The following is a 20,367-nucleotide window of genomic DNA, read 5'->3' as shown; positions in this document are numbered from 1 at the left end:
GAATGCTGTTAAAACTGATGACAATAAGATTTAGAACTTGAGCAGAGTTTCAAAATGCTCTTCTGAGCAGGAATCAGTTCCTTTGTCTTCCAATGCAAAGCTGAGATCTGATTCAGCTCCTTTGACGACAAAAAAGGGTGTCTGATAATATTGTGTTCAGACCTAAACGTGAAAAATGTAAACCAGTTAATTTTCATGATTCTGTTTAATGTTTACTTTTTTTTTTGTTTCCTTCACCTGTTTTTGTTTATTATAAGTGGGAAGGTGATGTGGTATCCTAGGTTATAGATCCATCCTCATCAGTGGTTCTGTGTCCTAGGAGCTTGTGGCACGGGTCAGACTGCAACTGAAGAATGGGACTTCAGCAGCTGCTTCACGGAGCACTCTTGTGGTCTGTCTTGTGGATAAGGTCCACATTCCTAGAAACGTAATAAAATATACTTCAATACTCGCTACCAATGCCTGGACTTCAATTATTACACATACCCAGTCTGCTACCACCATGTTGCTTTTTATGGCTGTTTCCCTGATAGCCTGTGCCTTCGTCTTCTCATTGCATCTTCAGTCTCAATTTCTGAGAGTGCAAAAAGAACAATTGACGGACATAATGCAGAACAATGTCATACCTTCACCCCAGTGGAGAGATCTGGGCCTAAATCCATTGTTTTTTGCTCACCATGCCATTCCAGTTTGGACCCAGCCATATGCAAATCAGTTTTGACCCTGCGCCCAATGGCAACAGTCCAGCCTGAACTGCCAGTCCAGGTTCTCCCTGGACTCGAAGCACGCATCCTAGGACCGGTTTTGGGCTTTCAGCCCTCATCAGCCAGGATAGCTTGACTCCAGTGGCATGGAGAGCACGGGACTCACGTCTGAGCATACGCGCCCCACTCGGGGTGACAAATGCGAAAAGAACAATTGATTGACAGAATGCAGAACAATGTCATATATTCACCCCATTACAGAGATCTGGGCCTAAATCCATTGTTTTTTTGCTCACCATGCCATTCCAGTTTAGACCCAGCCATATGCAAATCAATCTGGACCCTGCTCCCAATGGGGTCCTCCCTGGACTGGAAACAAGCATTCTAGGACCGGTTTCGGGCATTCAGCCCCCATCAGCCAGAATAGCTTGACTCCAGTGGCATGGAGAGCACGAGACTCACGTCCGAGCATACCTATCCGATTCGAGGTGACAAATTCAAAAAGAACAATTGATGGACAGAATGCAGAACAATGCCATACATTCACCCCAGTACAGAGATCTGGACATAAATCCATAGTTTTTTTGCTCACCATGCCATTCCAGTTTGGACCCAGCCATATGCATATCAGTCTTGACCCTGCGCCCGATCAGCCAGGCCAGGTCCTCCCTGACTGGAAACAAGCATCCTAGCACTGGTTTTGGGTTTTCAGCCCTCATCAGCCAGGATAGCTTGACTCCAGTGGTACGTCAGGTATGCCCAGACATGAGACCTGGGCTCACTGAGCCACTGGAATCAAGCTATCCTGGCTGAAGAGGGGTGAAACCCTGAAACAGGCCCTAGGATGCTTGTTTCCGGTCCAGGAAGGACCTGGCTTGGCAGTTCGGGCTGGACTGTTCCCAAGAGGCACAGGGTCAAGACTGATTTGCATATGGCCAGGTCTAAATTGGGGTGGCATGGTGAGCAAAAGAATGATTGTTTAACCCAGATCTCTTAACTGGGGTGAATGTTTTGATTTGTTCTGTATTCCGTCCATCAATTGTGTGTCTTTTTCTTTCAATTTCTGAGAGTGCATCCTCTGGCAGGAAGGGCTCATAACTGAATTCATCTTTCTAACATCTTCCTGAACATCACATTTGTTGAGCATCTGTCTTTTGCTCTGTGAGGGCATGTGTGACAAGTCCTCATTACCTCGCATAGTGTAGAGGCTACTGAGGTTCGTTGAGTTTCAGCTTGCTCTTCTGCACTCTTCATGGTACCCATACATTGCTCTATAATCCCACTTGCTTGGAGTCAGAACTCTATTTGAAAGTCACCTCTACATCACATCCAGACTTGGATGTACAGCGCCTTTTTAAAGGTCAAACCAACCAAGACAGAATTTCTTCTATTTACCAAAAACTACAAACAAGAAACAGTAAATACCTTGCTCACTAACATGAACCTTGAAGACTTCTATCCCCACCCTTCATTGAATGTCACTCTACCGGGATTCACCCTGGACATTAACTTGTACTTTAATTTCATGGAACAGATTGCCAAAAAACAAAGACAGCTAGGTACCAAGTCTGGCTTCTAAAGAAAGGGAAATAGTTTCTTCCAAGAAGTGATTTCAGAACTGCTGTTCAAGATCTAGTACTCCACCATCTGGATGATAGTAACACCCTGCTTCTTGGCCTCCCAGACTCCACCCTGGCACTTCTTAGGGCGCCCTATATGCCAAAGCACATCTTATCCAAGACCTGAGAAAATATCATCAGATCATCCCCATCCGGACTGAACACCATTGGCTTCTCTCGCCAGCCTGCACCATCTTCAAAACCAGCTGCATCATTTACAAAGACATCACATTCAGCATCCCTGCTTACCTTCCAGGCAGGCATACTGTCTCTGGTAGGTCCCAGCACCCCAGCACCCCTGCAGTATGCCATTATTAGACGACTGCAGACATAGAAGTCTCAATAAGAAAGCAAGGTAGCATACCTTTTCCATCATAGCACCCAGGATAAGTAACAACATCACTGTATCAACCAGGCCTGCTCCAGTGCTTCGCCAATTCAGGAAATAATTGAAAACTCATCTCTTTAAATAACACTATATCACAAGGCATTAAGTATCCTCAACCTAGCTCCCTATCCTATCACTCGTTGAATTCATGCTTGCCTTTGACCCTGTACAGTGCTGCACTGCATTTTGACTAGGTTCACGCTATAGAAACACCCTACACAAATATACATATAGGATTGTAAATGAACACATTTCTGTCCAGGAGACAGACAGTGGTCTGAACGAGAGTGGTTTTAAGGGGGTACACATAGACAATCTCTGGTTTCACCCTGGGCCATACAAAGGTAGCACAGTGGAAAATTGCCACTCCATTGATTAGACCTCCTTCGCACTGCATATCTTTCATACCTTTCTTTCTATAGAACAGAGCTGAACCTGGTGTGCAAAGGTGACTACCTCATCCACACGCTCTCCTCAAATGAGACCTTTCATCTGAGACCAATGTGTTCTCATAACAGAATGGTTGATGTCTTTTAGAGTTGGGGTCGTTAGGTCTCACCAAAACGATGGATGAAAACCTGTGGGCATTTTTCGCAATTCATCGAAGTCTACTGTTGTGAACATTTCTTTAACAGAAACAACATTTTTCATTCATGTTTCGAAAACTCTGTAATTTATCAAGATTCATAATTTTCAACCAGCCCAGAAGTTTGTATTTTAAAATCTACAATTCTAGAGAACAGATGTGGATTTTTAGGACTACATTTCGAAAATTAGATATCTACTTTGGTGAAATACTGTAGAATTTCACTCTTCTAAGTGCCTATTTCCTAGCTGTTCCTCTTACCTTGCTGAAATGTTATTCATTAAGACCCTGTGTGACATTAGTTCCCGGTTTGTTCAATGCTATGTGGAGCTGGGTTTCCTCCTGCAGTCCCATTGGAAGCAGGACATGACTAATGCCTAGCGTTGACTGCATTGTATCGGGACTTTCTGTGGTGAGAAGGGTCACTGTTTTTCCACTGGAGACCCTGGCCTGTGGTATTCTGGGTTGGTTTTGTTGTGTTGGTTGTGTCTTGTGATATCTCAGTGTCTGCACAGCGTGTTTAGTGGCCGTAGCTTTTGTACTTACCCTGGAATAAGCAAATTGGATTGAGCCCATCACCATTTCCTCAATACACTATGTCATTATTCTCTTCTGCAAATAATTCAGAAGGAGAAGTATTTCGAGGGGATAGGACTTAAGAACTTATGTGGCTATTCTAATTATTTATATATGACATATAAAATGGCACTAACAAGCTTTGGCAATGGCAATAAGTGTGGCTTATAACTGAAAGCACCTCTTCCATCACTGATGGGTTTAAGCTCTCAATAAGCCAACATCTATACATCTGACAAGGATGGCACAAATACATTATAAGTAAGAAATAGGTTGGGGTTGATGATGTATTGAGTGCCGATGGTTTGAGATGTTCTTGTTTTTTTAAATTTATTTGAATATTTAACACTGAATGCATAATGTTCTATAATGAATAAACCAAATAAAGAAATACATTAAAACATTTATTCAATGGCGGAACAGTGATCACCGGGAGACTTTGGTTACAAATATCCCAAAAGCTTGACTCCTATTTAAAGGAGTATCTCATACATCATCAATGGGCTTCAGGTGATTATTAAACAGCCAGCAAGTGGCATTCTGCTACAAAATGTTTTTAGCTGACGCTGATCACACACTACAGGAATAGTGATGGATCAACATAAAATAGGACTAGCTTTGAACTTTTGACATAATTGGTGCTTTACATTATGGATGATTCACGTTTATTAGTATCTTGTAAGACTGGCTGAACTTACTTACTTCCCCAAAGCCTATCTGAACGTTTCCCCGAGGTCACACACTTGTCTTGCAAGACCCACTGTTCTGTTAAACCTAAAAGTACTACTTCCTTAAAATTCAGCTGATAACGAGGCCTCACCCTTTTGATCACCACTTTCCTAATCTGCACCGTTGTGAGTTGCGTCCTGGCCAAATTTCCGAAAGACCTGTAAAATCAGCCAATGAGAGCTTTTTGAACTACTTGAACTGACAGACACAGGCTGCAAGTTTTTTATCTCTATTTATTGGATTCTATTGATAAAACCAATGTAACAAACAGTAACGCCAGGTACAGTATGGGGAAATAAAAGAATCATTACACATCCATTATCCATTATCGTAATTAGGGAAGGTGCTATTAATAAGTCTGTACAGGTTTTATTGAGAGGCGAAAGCAAGAAGATATCAAGGGGGGTGGCTCTCACAGCTCGAATATTTTTTAGAGTAAGGAATTTGTTTTCCGGATACATATCAGTAAACTTGTTCAATTGTACACATGGTAAATTAGGGCAAGCCTTTTGTTCAGTGTTCAGAGGCGAGTGAAAACAAAGGATTTAGTCCTAATGAGATGTCGGTGCATATATGTATGCCAATTGTGCCTTAGCTTGGATTTTGTCCCAAGCCCGGCCTGTGTATTGTACTGATTTTATTTCCTGAGAAGGGAACCTCTCTGAGTTTTAAATGTTTGTCTCAAGAGGATAGGGACAGGCCACATCGGCCTCCAATGCAGAATGCTGGTAAAAGGGGGCAGGGTGGTGCCAATAATGTATTGGTGCATTGTGGACAGAGATAATAGAGCTCAAAGTTTGGTGCTGTGATATCTGTTAGTGGCGATGGCAATATTATCCACAAAAATATTTGTTCTTCTAGTTTAACAATGGCTTTGCCATCGTGTTCACAACACAGGTGGACACTTTTGTGTCATTTTTCCCATGTTAAAAATGACGCAAAAGTGTCTCAAGGGGATTGTAAATCAGCCCCCGGGTCTCTATATCCCTGCTCACACATATCCCAAGGTCTGTCACCGAGGTAGTGCACCATTTAACAAGGTACTCCAGAGTTAATTTATGAAGGGAAATATAAATTACTACGTCCAAATTATAGTGATACTTAATTAGCAACTGAACATTGAGGTCTCAGATATACAGCATCACGCCATCAGCGTAAAGTGACACAACAGAGTGCTGAGCCATGACACTATGTCCCCTTTCTGAGTGATGTTGATGGAGCCAAGCCGCCAGGAGTTCCATGGCTAAAGCAAATAGTGTGAATACCAATAGGAAACCCTGCCTTGCTTCCAGAGTAATCCGAATAGGGAGGAAGCTAGCCCTTTCAATCTAATGTTCGCGACAGGCTGGTTATATGTCATCTTCCCCTGCTGAGAACCATGCATGCCAATACCCTGAAAAGGATGCACTATTCAAGTGAATAAAGTGAATAGGAAGTTTTGGTAGTGTCAAGCAATACACCACACTGTTTAAATCAGGGTTTATCTAGTGCAGCACACATAAACCCTAATAAACCACCCGTTCTTTCCTTTTTAACCAGCTCTGGGGCATCCCTGAACGATGAAACCCTGTGAGCCTCCCACTGCTGCAGGCTGTCACAGCTTTTGGCTTTGGGGTGAGATTAGAAAGTGATCATCGACCACAAGAGATAACCTTGGAAATGGATTTGGAAGACCATGCATCTGCGGCTGATCAAGGAATTTAAGGCTATTCAATTAAGGTCAAACGTATTAGATGTATACACAAAAGAAGCTACCCAGAGTGTAAAATGACAGAGGCTTAAAAGGTACTTTGTAGAGTACCTGGCATCTCACAAAAAGTGAAAGACTGTCCTCACACACCACCAGGTGTCATGCTCCATCATTGGCAGTCCTTGCACACTATAAACTTAGTTTGATAGAGAGCGGGCCTACACCTGGAGACAGGGAGGCACTTCTAAATCTAAGTGGGGACCCGTCAGAATGAGTGATTATTAAAAACCAATATAATTGCCAAAATGCATTTATTTGAACAGGCAACTACTTGATATTAAACAGAGAAAAAATTGTGATAAGGGGAATTAGTACCTCATCACCGTAGTGATTAAAGTCATCAACATGTTTCTGCCCTTATGGCCCAAGGGGTACGCAGCATTCATCAGGATGGAAAAAAGAATTGCGGGCTCCTATCTTAATAAAGAGTTGGTATGAAATTACCACTGGGTAGGTTGACCTGTGTCCAACTCTACCTGAAAGAGTTTCCTGAAACCTTCAAATGTAAAGAAAGTGAGATTGCCATCAGAGACAGATTAATCTAAGATGAATTTGGTCAAAGCAAAATGAAAACTGTAGTGAAAATTGCCCCACACGGATCGATATACATATTGTGGCTTTTGTGTGAAACACGTGTCACTGCAAACGTGAAACACAAAAGGGTGAGACCAGCTCACAGCCTTACCCCATGGAAGGAGGGTGAAGGAGAGACCCGTGCAGTCACACTATGGAAGAAAAAATGAAATTCACACTTCTTGGAAATTTTGGAATTAAGAGTTTTCTTATGGTAATGGTAAGGTTTCACACAAGTGAGCCTCCACACGACCACTTATACTCTCACTACATCAAGGTGCGCCTCTTGCCATGATCCTAGTTCTGTTCGCTCCTCTTCCCTGTTGTGGAAGGAAGGACGCAGGATTTTAGCCTTAAGTAGTTCCCTTGATGAGTAAATTGGTAGCACTTGTGTTCGCATGTTTTTAGGTCGAGCGTAGCGATGGACCTATTGTTGGCGTGTTCCGGGGAATGTGAGACAGCGATCGCCCACGCGCCTCACTGTCTCAGATTCGTCCGTGTGAACGCGCTTTTGTATCTAGCTGCTGGCAGCTTGCTGGAGACAGCTTCAGTGCTTTCGGTTTCGAACTACGTGTTCTGCCTTTCGTATAAAAGCTTGAGCGCTTTCACTTTTAGAGTGCGTGTCTTTATTTTATTTTTACAGCACCAATTCCTGTTTGATATTTAGTAAGCTTAGGCAAGACATTTTGTACATTATTCCGTTGCTATCTAAGACAATAAGGCAGATTTTAATTTAAGTGCGTGTCGTGTTATTTTCTCTCACACAGTAACTGCAAAGGAAGACTTTTTTTCTAAGCGCGTGTCGTGTTATTTTCTTTTATTATTCCGTTGCGATCACAAACAATGAGGCAGACTTTAATTTGAGTGCTTGTCGTGTTATTTTCTCTCATAGTAACTGCAAACGTAGACTTTCCTTTTAAGTGCGTGTCATGTTATTTTCCTCTTTTCGTTTACAGTGGCAAATACTTTTCAATATTTAAAAAGCTTAAGGTTAGAGTATATGTCATTTTACACATTAACTGTAAAGGCAGACTTTTCTTTTTAGTGCGTCGCAATTACTTTGCAATATTTATTAAGCTTAGTCTGTTCGTTTTTTACATTACTTAGTTGTTATATCATATCGTAAGTGCAAAAGGTACACAATGTTTCTGAGTGCGTGTATGTGTCTAATGGCGCTTTGCTTGTCGTTGGCGTCATATTAGGTGTGTTCTGCAGAGTAATTTGCAAGTCTTGTTAAAACCAGTGTGATGTCAAAGTGGTTTTGAATAATGCCATCCTTTGAAAGTTAGCGCCATAGTATGCACATAGTTTGCTTTGTTATACCGCAATTGTGTTAAAAGGCGCTGCTGCCCTATTTATGTAAGCAGTGAGGCAGACTTTAATTGGAGTGCGTGTCGTGTTATTTTTCCTACACAGTAACCGCAAAGGTAGACTTTCTTTGTAAGTGCGTGTCGTGTTATTACTCCTTATTATTTCGTTGCAATTTCACACAGTAAGGCAGGCTTTAATTTGAGTGTGTTTTGTGTTATTTTCTACTACACAGTAACTGCAAAGGCAGGCTTTCTATTAAGTGCGTGCTGTGTTATTTTCCCCTAAGCTTACAATAGGAAATACTTTTTAATATTTAAAAAGCTTATTCTTAGAGTGTTTGTTTTGTACATTCCTTCCGCTGCCATTTCACACACATTAACTAGAAAGGCAGACTTTCCTTTTTAGTGCGTTGCAATTATTTTGCAATATTTATAAAGCTTAGTGTATTCTTTTTTTACATTACTTAGCTGTTATATCATATAGTAAGTGCAAAAGGTACACGATGTTTTTAAGTGCGTGTATGTGTCGAATGGCGCTTTGCTTGTCGTTGGCGCCATATTAGGTGTTTCCTGCAGAGTAATTTGCAAGTCTTGTTAAAACCAGCGTGATGTCAAAGTGGTTTTGAATAGTGCCATCCTTTGAAAATTAGCGCCATAGTATGCACATAGTTTTCTTTGTTATACGGCAATTGTTCAGGCATCGATTCTAGGGGAAGAGCATGGGTGTCGCATAAGAGGCAGAGCCAAGACTCGATGCGGCTTGTAGTTCTGTTCCTATACCCTACAGACCAAGGACCATAGGAAGGCCGATGAAAAATATTGAAGATCTGGGGGCCCTTCGACGGAAGCTTCCATACAATTTGAGCGTGGCATTTATTCATGATACACTTTTTGGAGATATATTTAAACAAGCAAGCATAACGTAGCACCGTTGCCTGCTAACTCAGACTTAATTAGCCACAAGTCAGTGACGCCGAAAAATATGGCAATATGTGTTCTAACATGGTACAATAGCACCATGTGAGGCTTTCACAATATTTGATATGGTGTTATTTGTTTACAAGGCGCCGCGTGTCTGAGTTTGCTCACAAAATATACATGCCTAATTAGGCCTAATAATGAAAACATGCTTTACGTAATATAGGAGACAGGCATGTTCCATCAACAAAGTAACTGCAGGAGCATACTTTCTGAGTACTGTTAAAGCTGTTTTTTGCAACGTGACTTAACGTGATGTTTTTAATGGTAGTGTTGTATCAAATATTCAGTTACAGGAAGTCTAAATCGACATACTAGTTTTATTTAGTACGTGTGTGTTGGCTCTATGCATTTCGGTTGCTACTTTGCTGAGGACAGCTTAATGGCTTTCTTTTTGAAAGTACGTGCTTGGTGGTGGCTTTCCTTTCTATGAAATTTTGAGGCACATTCAAAATGCTTATAGTTAGTGTTGTTTGTTCACAGCATGTTACATAAAAAACATGGCATTCCTCTTTGAACGTGCTTTTTTTTAGAAGTACGTGTAAAAGTTGCGTTTCTTAGAGGCTGGCGTTCTAGTATTTCTCTGTTGCTGTTTTACAACAAAGGTTGTAAATAGAGGGGACTATCAGGTGTTACATGGTAATTTATTTCCTGTTTGATATGCAGGGGCTTTGTTAAATGTCACAACCGTACTTTAAGAGTTGCTTCCCAGGCGCCATGTCTGCTTTCAGTTTGCTAAGCGGTGCCAGATGTTGCCCTTCTTCGCCTTTATTATTAGAAAAACTACTGTTTCATTTAAAACTACGCTGTATTTAGCTACTTTATTAAACTTATTCTACTCTGTTTTTAGATGACTCTGTCGCATTTTATAATGTGGGTAGTAATATATCAAGCCTTTTTTACAAGGCGCTACATATCTGTGTGTCCTTATAAAACAATAGCAGGTACAAGCACATTGCATCGTTCATCTATAACTTTTTTTCTTCTTTGCTGTGTTCAGTTACACATGCTTATTTTGCAGCATGTGTTATAGCTTTTCAGGATAGTCTTTTTGATAATGCGTTTTGGAAATAAAGTAATGTTTATATGTACCATCATAGGATTGACTTCATAGCGTGGGTATTTTGTAGTGTTTCAGTCAAGCATTTGATACTTGCCAGAACATGTGCACAATTGTAGTACAATATAATTTGCCTACATAGTTGGAGTAGCCTGCTGCAGTTGAAATCACGCAGCCGAGTAGGTGGCATACAGCATTATTCAGGCATCGATTCCAGGGGAAGAGCATGGGTGTTGCATAAGGGGCAGAGCCAAGACTCGATGTGGCTTGTAGTTCTGCCCTATACCCTACAGACCAAGGACCATAGGAAGGCCGATTAAAAATATTGAAGATTTGGGGGCCCTTCGACGGAAGCTTCCATACGATTTGAGCGTGGCATTTATTCATGATACACTTTTTGGAGATATATTTAAACAAGCAAGCATAACGTAGCACTGTAGCCTGCGAACTCTGACTTAATTAGCCACAAGTTAGTGACGCCGAAAAATATGGCAATATGTGTTCTAATATGGTACAATAGCACCATGTGAGGCTTTCACACCATTTGATATGGTGTTATTTGTTTACAAGGCCCCGCGTGTCTGAGTTTGCTCACAAAATATACATGCCTAATTAGGCCTAATAATGAAAACATGCTTTACGTAATATAGGACACAGGCATGTTCCATTAACAAAGTAACTGCAGGAGCATACTTGCTGAGTACTGTTAAAGCTGTATAGTACGTGTGTGTTGGCTCTGTGCATTTCTGTTGCTACTTTGCTGAAGACAGCTTAATGGCTTTCTTTTTGAAAGTACGTGCTTGGTGGTGGCTTTCCTTTCTATGAAATCTTGAGGCACATTTAAAATGCTTATAGTTAGTGTTGTTCGTTCACAGCATGTTACATACAAAACATGGCATTCCTCTTTCAACTTGCTTTTTTTAGAAGTATGTGTAAAAGTTGCGGTTCTTAGAGGCTGGCGTTCTAGTATTTCTCTGTTGCTGTTTTACAACCAAGGTTGTAAATAGAGGGGACTATCAGGTGTTACATAGTAATTTATTTCCTGTTTGATATGCAGGGGCTTTTTTAAATGTCACAACCGTACTTTGAAAGTTGCTTCCCAGGCGCCATGTCTGCTTTCAGTTTGCTAAGAGATGCCACATGTTGCCCTTCTTCGCCTTTATTATTACAAAAGCTACTTTTTCATTTAAAAACTACGCTGTATTTAGCTACTTTATTAAACTTATTCTACTCTGTTTTTAGATGAGTCCGTCGCATTTGATAATGTGGGTAGTAATATATCAAGCCTTTTTTACAAGGCGCAACATGTCTGTGTGTCCTTATAAAACAATAGCAGGTACAAGCACATTGCATCGTTCATCTATAACTTTTATCTTCTTTGCGGTGTTCAGTTACACATGCTAACTTTGCAGTATGTGTTATAGCTTTTCAAGATAGTCTTTTTGATAATGCGTTTTTGAAATAAAGTAATGTTTATATGTACCATCATAGGATTGACTTCATAGCATGGGTATTTTGTAGTGTTTCAGTCAAGCATGTGATACTTGCCAGAACATGTGCACAATTGTAGTACAATATAATTTGCTTACATAGTTGGAGTTGCCTGCTGCAGTTGAGATCACGCAGCCGAGTAGGTGGCATACGGCATTATTCAGGCATAGATTCCAGGGGAAGAGCATGGGTGTCGCATAAGGGGCAGAGCCAAGACTCGATGCGGCTTGTAGTTCTGCCCCTATACCCTACAGACCAAGGACCATAGGAAGGCCGATGAAAAATATTGAAGACCTGGGGTCCCATTAACGGAAGCTTCCATACAATTTGAGCATGGCATTTATTCATGATACACTTTTTGGAGATATATTTAAACAAGCAAGCATAACGTAGCACTGTAGCCTGCTAACTCTGACTTAATTAGCCACAAGTCAGTGACGCCGAAAAATATGGCAATATGTGTTCTAACATGGTACAATAGCACCGTGTGAGGCTTTCACACCATTTGATATGGTGTTATTTGTTTACAAGGCGCCGCGTATCTGAGTTTGCTCACAAAATAATAGCAGGCGCAGGCACATGGTGTCATGTATTTATAACTTTTTTCCTTTTGCTGTCTTCAGTTACAAATAATAAACAGATTAATGGTTTCTTTTTCAAAGTACGTGCTTCGTGATTGCTCTCCTTTTTATGGAAACTTGAGGCATCTTTAAAATGCTTACAGTTAGTGTTTTTACTATTCACAGCATGGTTTGTAAAAAACTGCATTTTTCTTTTAACGTGCTTGTTTTTCAAAATACGTGTTTGCTGGCGCTTAGCCTATTGTAACATTTTAAGGCCTCTCTAAAATTAATTATAGCTTATTTTTATTTTTTTCTTACTCACAGCATGTTACATTACACATTTGCGATATACTTTACATTAAAAAGAGATATGCAACTTTATTTAATATGCTTATAGCAACGTGTTCTAACATGTGGTGTTATTACAGCATGATTTTAAAGTGCTACACAATCTAGATGTAGTTCTGTTAAAAGTTGCGATTCTTAGAGGCTGGCGTTCTAGTATTTCTCTGTTGATGTTGTTTTACAACCAAGGTTGTAAATAGAGGGGACTAACAGGTGTGACATGGTAATTTGTTTCCTGTTTGATATGCCGAGGTTGTGTTACATGTCACAACGGTACTTTAAAAGACGCTTTCCAGGCGCCATGTCTGCTTTCAGTTTCCTAAGCAGTGCCAAATGTTGCCCTTCTTCGCTTTTATTATTACAAAAAGTACTGTTTCATTTAAAACGACGAAGTGTTTAGCTACTTTATATTTTCTTATTAAACTTATTCTACTCAGTTTTAAATTTGGTTGATAGCTTTATTTCGATATGCAGATATATCTTAAAAGCATTAAATGCATGTATAAAACTGCAGATCAATTTAAAAATACATTCAAAGATTAAAACAGTAAAAGAATGCCATTGATACATTCAATAAATTAATTAAAAGTGAATTAAATTGAAATAGTCAGTCTTTTGGAGCGAATCAACCATGCCCATTTTAAAAATTTTGAGACACCACAGACTATAGGGGGGGAAGTGTCAGTTAGTAAGATACGTAGCGCCACCATATGCTGGTGTGTCCCTAATAGTCTGAATACAGGTTTAAGCCAACACCTCCTTGGTCGGGAATAATCAGGGCACTCGAAAAGAATATGTGCCACCGACTCGGGCCTTTTGGAGCAAAGGGCACAAAAAGGCGACAGCTGCACAGGCATTTTCCATCTGGAAAGAAAATCCCCTATCGGAAGAGTGCCCACTCTAAACTTAAAGTACAGTGCCCTATCGATTGGCATGGTAATCAAATCCAGATAGGGTTCGTAGGCCACCACGTCCTTGATTCTTAAAAAGGCTGCGGTGGAGTTGCAGTGACGGGGATTACCGATAAGTCGAGAGGAGACCCATTCCCAGTATAGTTTTTTCAGGATAGCCTTAGGTGGTGCAGATTTTGTAGCCCAAGAAGCCCCCAGACCCAGTTCCCCCAAAAGGTTTTTGGCATCCCTTAACCATTGGATCTTGTGCCAGCCCCTCATTCCCATCACCTCAGACAGCCCATCGGCATATGATTTCAGTTCTGGGACCCTCCATAAGCGGGCCCATAGGAGCAGCGGCCGGAGGCGAGCCTGGTCCTTGATCGATTTGCAGCCCACATCCAAGAGCACCGGAACTGTGGGGGTGCTCAAGGGGAGAGCCAGTAGGTCTTTCAAAAATTTACTCTCTGACTTGGATAGAGCCTCCAGATTGCAAAGGCCCCAAAGCTCCGCCCCATTTAAAGCTGCAGTGACTCCTCTTGCTTTGTAGATGTCAATTGCAGGTGCCACGGACTGTTTAGATGAGGCGCGATACTCCCTTAACAGCGCACCCCCCACCCTTTTGTGACTAAGGATCATCTTGTTAATGTGGGGTGTCCAGCTCATAGAATCGCTCACACGTATTCCCAAATAGTCAAACTCAGAGACTTTCTCAAGAGGGACAGAGTTCAGGGCTGGAGCGCGTCCTAGTTTCCGTGGTGGGTGCATGATCAGGTATTTTGTCTTTTCCACGTTGATCACCAGGCCCCTTGCTGAGCAAAATTCCTGGAAACGATTCAGAAGCTTCTGGAGACCCTGGGGAGTCTTGGCAATGAGGAGGGTGTCGTCTGAAAACAGCAGAGTGGGGATCCGTACGCCCCCAAGGGAAGGTGCGTCTGCTGGTTCTTGAAGCAGGTGCTCTACCACGCCATTTACGTACAAGGAAAATAGTGTGGGAGCTAGTACACATCCCGGTCGGACGCCCCTGCAGACCGGGATCCTGTCAGTCTTTTCCCAATTCTGGCCTCAACGCACCTGGGCATAGTTATCTGTGTGGAGTTTGATCAGGAGCGACAGAATGTAAGGGGGCAGCCCAAGACCCTGCAGAACCCTCCATAGTTCCTCCCTAGGAACCAGGTCAAAGGCAGTCTTCAAGTCAATAAAGGCCAGATAAAGACTGCCTTTGCCCAGCTCCACCACCTTCCAACGCAATAGCATCAGTCTGAAAACCTGTTCGATGGTCCCCGTTCCTGAACGGAATCCCGCCTGAAAGTCAGACAGGATGAGGTTTTCGTCCACCCATTGGAGAATCCTCCCCAGAATCACCCTTCCCCGCCACCTTTTGTGTCGAGTCAATCAGGCTTATCGGCCTATAGTTCCCCGGATTGTCCCGACAACCCTTTTTAAATATGGAAACAACCTCTGCCCCTTTCCAAGATTCAGGAACAGGTCCTCCCTCCATGATGGCATTCAGAAGGGCGGTTACCAGTTTGCCCCATTCGGTCGGGTAGGACCGGAGTAGGTCCCCTGGAAGGCCATCAGGACCGGCTGCCTTCAAGGGTACCAAGGACTTGATTACATTTACAACCTCCCGTGGAGTTAAGGGGTCGGGAATGCTGACCTCTGCCGGAAGGGCAGGGGAAAATGGCTCATTGAGGGACCCTTCTACCAGTGAGTATATGGCCCTGAAGTGGTTAAACCAGGTCTAGGCCGGGATAGTGCAAGTCCACAACGTGTCATTAGGTCTGTTCCTGGATCCCACCAAATTCCAAAAGCCCCTAGCATCCTTTCCTTGACTAGCAACCAGGAGGTCCGCCCAAAATTTTTCCTCCCACTCCTTTTTCGATATTTTTAGGGTTTGGGTGTAGATCTTCCTAGCCGACCTGATCCTAGTTTGGGACTTTAGTTTTACTGCTTCCACCAGTGCTTTCTTATTTGCCCCACATTTATCGGTATACCAGCCTTGTCTTTTCAATGGGCGGGCCCGTGTCTTAGCCCCAGTATGTCTAGTTGGAACAATAAACAAGTTGCTTATGGCCGTGATCAAGTCGCAAAAGGTCCCAGACACCTCCTCCGGCCCACCCTCAAGAGAGTCCAAATTGACTTGGGCTGTTGCCAGAAGTAGTGTTATGGCTGCAACCTTCTCCTCGGATAGGGTGAGCTTTGCCCACTTCAGCTGCCTACCACAATTCAAAACAAATGTTTCCCCCTGTTTAGCAATGGTACGGGACCAAGGGCCCTCTTTGCCCTCCGGCCACCAAGGAGTCAAAGCGAGAGAGAGCAGGTTGTGATCGCTCTCAACGGACGTGATAACTTCCATATCCCTCACCGAACTCCATAAGCACACGTCAAGCAGGATGTAATCAATTCTTGACGTGTGGTTGGGCCTGTTGTACGTATGGGCTCCCGCCTTATCAGAGCTTGACCTCCCATTGAGGGCCCTCAGATCGAATTCCATGCTAAGGGTGTTTAGCTGGATTGCAACTTCTGTCCACCTCTTGATTGGGGTTAGCACTAAAATCGGAATCCCCCTCCTTCGATCCCCCTCCTCCAGATCCAAAGTGTCGTCCGAGCCCAGGGGCTCGAACGTACAGTTTAAATCGCCCGCAATCAGGGTACATGATTTAAATGGAGATGACCTTAGCAAGTCCTCCAGGAGAGCAATAGTGGGCGACTGTCTACCTCCCTTTGTGCCCCGAGCATAGATGTTATAAATGTTCAAGATGGCACGACCTCGGGCATCTTTTAGAGTGATGTTAAGGAGATCCGGGCAATTAGACTGGTGCTCCTCTACTCTGCAATTTAAAGAAGTTGCCACCCAGATGAGGAGGCCACCCGAGGGGCGTCCCCTCCCCGATGCCGGATAGACAGCAGAAATAGAGTAGGAAGAATAACCCACCTTGTGGGTGGGCTCCCTGCTCCATGTCTCCTGGAAGATACAAATGGAGTACTCTTCCACAAGGGCATTCCAGTCCGGCAGGGCCAGCTTCCTGTCAATTCCAGCCACGTTCAGCTGAAAATTCTAAGGACTGGATCCGTTACAGCTGGGACGCGTCCGGGCATGACATCGCAGCGGACACCTGCCCCGACCGGAACGAGAGGTCCACTGCCCTCTCCATTGTTACCCTGCCCCCTACCAGGTTCCCGGGTGACAAGTGGGGCTATATGGTTTGTTGTTGGAGTGGATGGGCTGGTCAACAGTGCAGTAGGATGGGCAACCCCGCCCACTTCATAATCCCCGAGGCCACCCCACAGACATCATCAAGTCAATAACCTGTAGAGCCCCAGTTCAGACCTGACCAAGCTGCCTGTGGGTGGAACTGTGGTGCCACCGGATACTCTAAACAGCCATTATTGCTATATTGTGTCACAGCATAGGGTGGGCCGATGCAATTCATAACCGGCCGCAGGTAGAAATAAGTTAAATCCATCACATCAATGCCTGAGCCGCCCGCTACTTGGTTATGGTTACGGATTGTGTGTGCAACTCTGTTGTCTTTAAAGTTGACTACCACACAATCTCCTTCTAGGCCTTTCTTACCCTGTCCTATCCAACCTACCCTACGCACTCCTAGTATCAGCCCATCCAGGCCCATAGGTAGCTGTTTGTTGGATTTCAGCCAATGCATAGTTTTATTCTTTAAGGCCTGGTGGGCTTCAAGATGAACATTCTTCAGGGGGGGACGTTAACAAGAACGGCAACATATGGGTGGCACTCTGGGGGGAGGTTTACTGGTGGGCTCTTTGGAGTCACGTTCAGTGGTATAGCTGCTGAAGAGCGAACTCCCGGGTGGTTCGCAGCGTGTTTAACCTGGGGAGCTTGGTCGACACCCCTGCCATTGGCCGCTAACTGAACCAATCGTTTAGACTAAGCCACATCCCCACCAGCTGGCAGCTTGGCATGGCCAGGTTTCTTATTTAAAGCTTTTGATGTCTCCGGGGAGCTTGAATGGACCTGGGCAGTATGGGTGATGGTCCCGGGTTTGGCCGCAATTGGAGCTGTAGAAACAATGGTTAAGTCCTTACGGACTACAGCAGTCGGTGTAGTTGTTGTAGTAGGTACAACCTGTACTACATCAGCGGGCACACGCTTACCCATATTCCCGCCCATGCTGTCCTCCCTGGCTCTTGACTGGAGTTTAATAAGGGTTTTCATGGAGAAGAAATTATATAATGTAGTCTGCTCAAACCTGTCTAACCTTTCCCCCAGGCCCTTAACTTGATCAATGAGCGGGACTAATTGGGAATTAATCAGGTCCTCTATTTGTTTGAGAGGTGCAGGGTCATGCAGTGTTGCTGGTTTATCAGGGGAGTTGAAATGTGCCTGCGCAACCTCTGGTGTAGTACCTAGAGAAACATACCCTCCTCCCATCTCAGGGTTCACTGAGGCTGAGCCGTTGCCTAACTTGGAGCCTAAACCCCTTGAAACGTACTTCCTAGGGTACTTGTGCAGTGTGGTAAGGCTACCCTTGCACGAAATTACAACCCTTTTCCTTTTCCTTTTTCTGCGAACTGAGGGGTCGTGGACTAAGCACTGCAAAGTCGGAGCCTGAGGGGGGCCTTGGTATGGCAGAGGCAAATCTTGGCCGATGGCGAGGCACGGGGGATCAGGGGTACATGGACCCAAGCCCTCAGGACTACCAGTAAAGGATGGTGATTGTGCTACCAAACTCTCCAACCTATCAATACTTGCTCTTATAGCAGCCACCCGTGGTTGCTCAACGATGGCCAAAAGGAGAGGAGAAGGAGCGGGGATAATGGAAGGCGACTGGGCCTGCACTATTGCACCAAGCGAGGAGCGTCTGGCTGGTAGGAGATCCTGTGAAAGGCGTCGCTCCGTCATCACAATCTCTTTCTCTATTACAGCAGCTACTCTGGTGATGAATTTGTCCATTGTACCAATCGTCGTACTCCCACGACCCACCTCCCCTTAATATTTTCCCCGACGAGTAGACATCGGAGTAGCTGAACCCTCAGCCAGTGTTCAATCACCTTCGGGACCTGAGGTATCAGATGACAGGGGTGTGGCCCAGCCCAGCTACTGACAGCCCCTGACTGCCACAGACTGCCTGCCCTTTGCCCGTGCTTCGCTCGGCGTTCCGCTCGCGTTCCGCTGAGCGCTGTTTGTGGATGTAAATAGGAAGTGGTATGGGCGGGGGCGTGGTATCGAGGGGGCGCGGTCACAATCTCCCAAGCTGTGCAGGGACTCCTGGTCTATCGAGTCCCTGCCTCTCGCAGCCCTGCTCGAAGTTGTCAGGTATTCTTTCCGCTCCTCCCGGGTCCTGTGCGGCAGCAGCTCCAAGCCCCTTGCTTCAACACGCGAAGCGGCACCCGCGAAGCGGCACCCGCAAAGCGGCACCCGCGAAGCGGGTGCGGCAAGCAGTAGCGCGGTCAGCTGTATCCCTCTGCCGTGAGGGATAGAGGGCAGCCCAGGGTCCTCGTCAGGTAAGCTCTCCCACCAAGCACCTGAATTCACTTGCTTTTGGCTCTCTGCAAGGCAGGGGGTGTGGTATCAAGGGGGCACGGTCACGATCTCCCAAGCCGTGCAGGGACTCCTGGTCTATCGAGTCCCTGCCTCTCGCAGCCCTGCTCGAAGTTGTCAGGTATTCTTTCCGCTCCTCCCGGGTCCTGTGCGGCAACAGCTCCAAGCCCCTCGCTTCAACACGCGAAGCAGGTGCGGCAAGCAGTAGCGCGGTCAGCGGTATCCCTCTGCCATGAGGGATAGAGGGCAGCCCAGGGTCCTCGTCAGGTAAGCTCTCCCACCAAGCACCTGAATTCACTTGCTTTTGGCTCTCTGCAAGGCGGGGGGTGTGGTATCGAGGGGGCGCGGTCACGATCTCCCAAGCTGTGCAGGGACTCCTGGTCTATCGAGTCCCTGCCTCTTGCAGCCCTTCTCGAAGTTGTCAGGTATTCTTTCCGCTCCTCCCAGGTCCTGTGCGGCAGCAGCTCCAAGCCCCTCGCTTCAACACGCGAAGCGGCACCCGCAAAGCGGCACCCGCGAAGCGGGTGCAGCAAGCAGTAGCGCGTCAGCGGTATCCCTCTGCCGTGAGGGATAGAGGGCAGCCCAGGGTCCTCGTCAGGTAAGCTCTCCCTGATTTCGTCCCATTTGATAATGTGGGTATGCATATATTATGGCTAAAATTATATTATTAGCATATCCGCTCATCTATAAAAGGCAATTAATGTATAAAAGGAAATTATTGCTGTGTATCAGGACTTTTCATTAAGCTAAGCAATAGGGTTACAGTTACACCTAATATTACACAAACTATGGCCTGTAACAATAGTGTATGGTAGCCCCGATTTTGTTCAATATATATACAAAACACTTGGGGCGCGTTATATACAAAGCTACATAATAATAGTAAGCATTTGCTCAAACACATTTTTTGTATTTTAATGAGTGGACGACTTTATTGGAGGCTTAAGCATGAGGCTACTAGTCTATATCTTTTTTGGGTCTTTACTTCAAGTGCTAATGTGACACTATGTTTCTTCTCTTTAAAAAGCACCTTCTATTGACGCCTTTTGTAACTGCTGTTATGTTCCTGTTTACCACCATAATAATGGATTTCTAGCATGCTGCCCTTTTCCAGTTCACTTCTAGTATAAAACAAGCAGCAAATTAAGATTCATTCATACATACATCAAACAAGTCCAACAGAAGCAGCAGTATAAGCCTTGTTTATACATACATAAAACTTGTACAGCACAAGCAGCAGTCAAGCTTCACACATATATACCTTACAAATATAGTACAAGCAAA

Source organism: Lissotriton vulgaris, chromosome 1_1 (assembly GCF_964263255.1).
Source record: "Lissotriton vulgaris chromosome 1_1, aLisVul1.2, whole genome shotgun sequence".
Lineage (NCBI taxonomy): Eukaryota > Metazoa > Chordata > Amphibia > Caudata > Salamandridae > Lissotriton > Lissotriton vulgaris.
Note: the sequence above shows the minus strand (reverse complement) of the source record.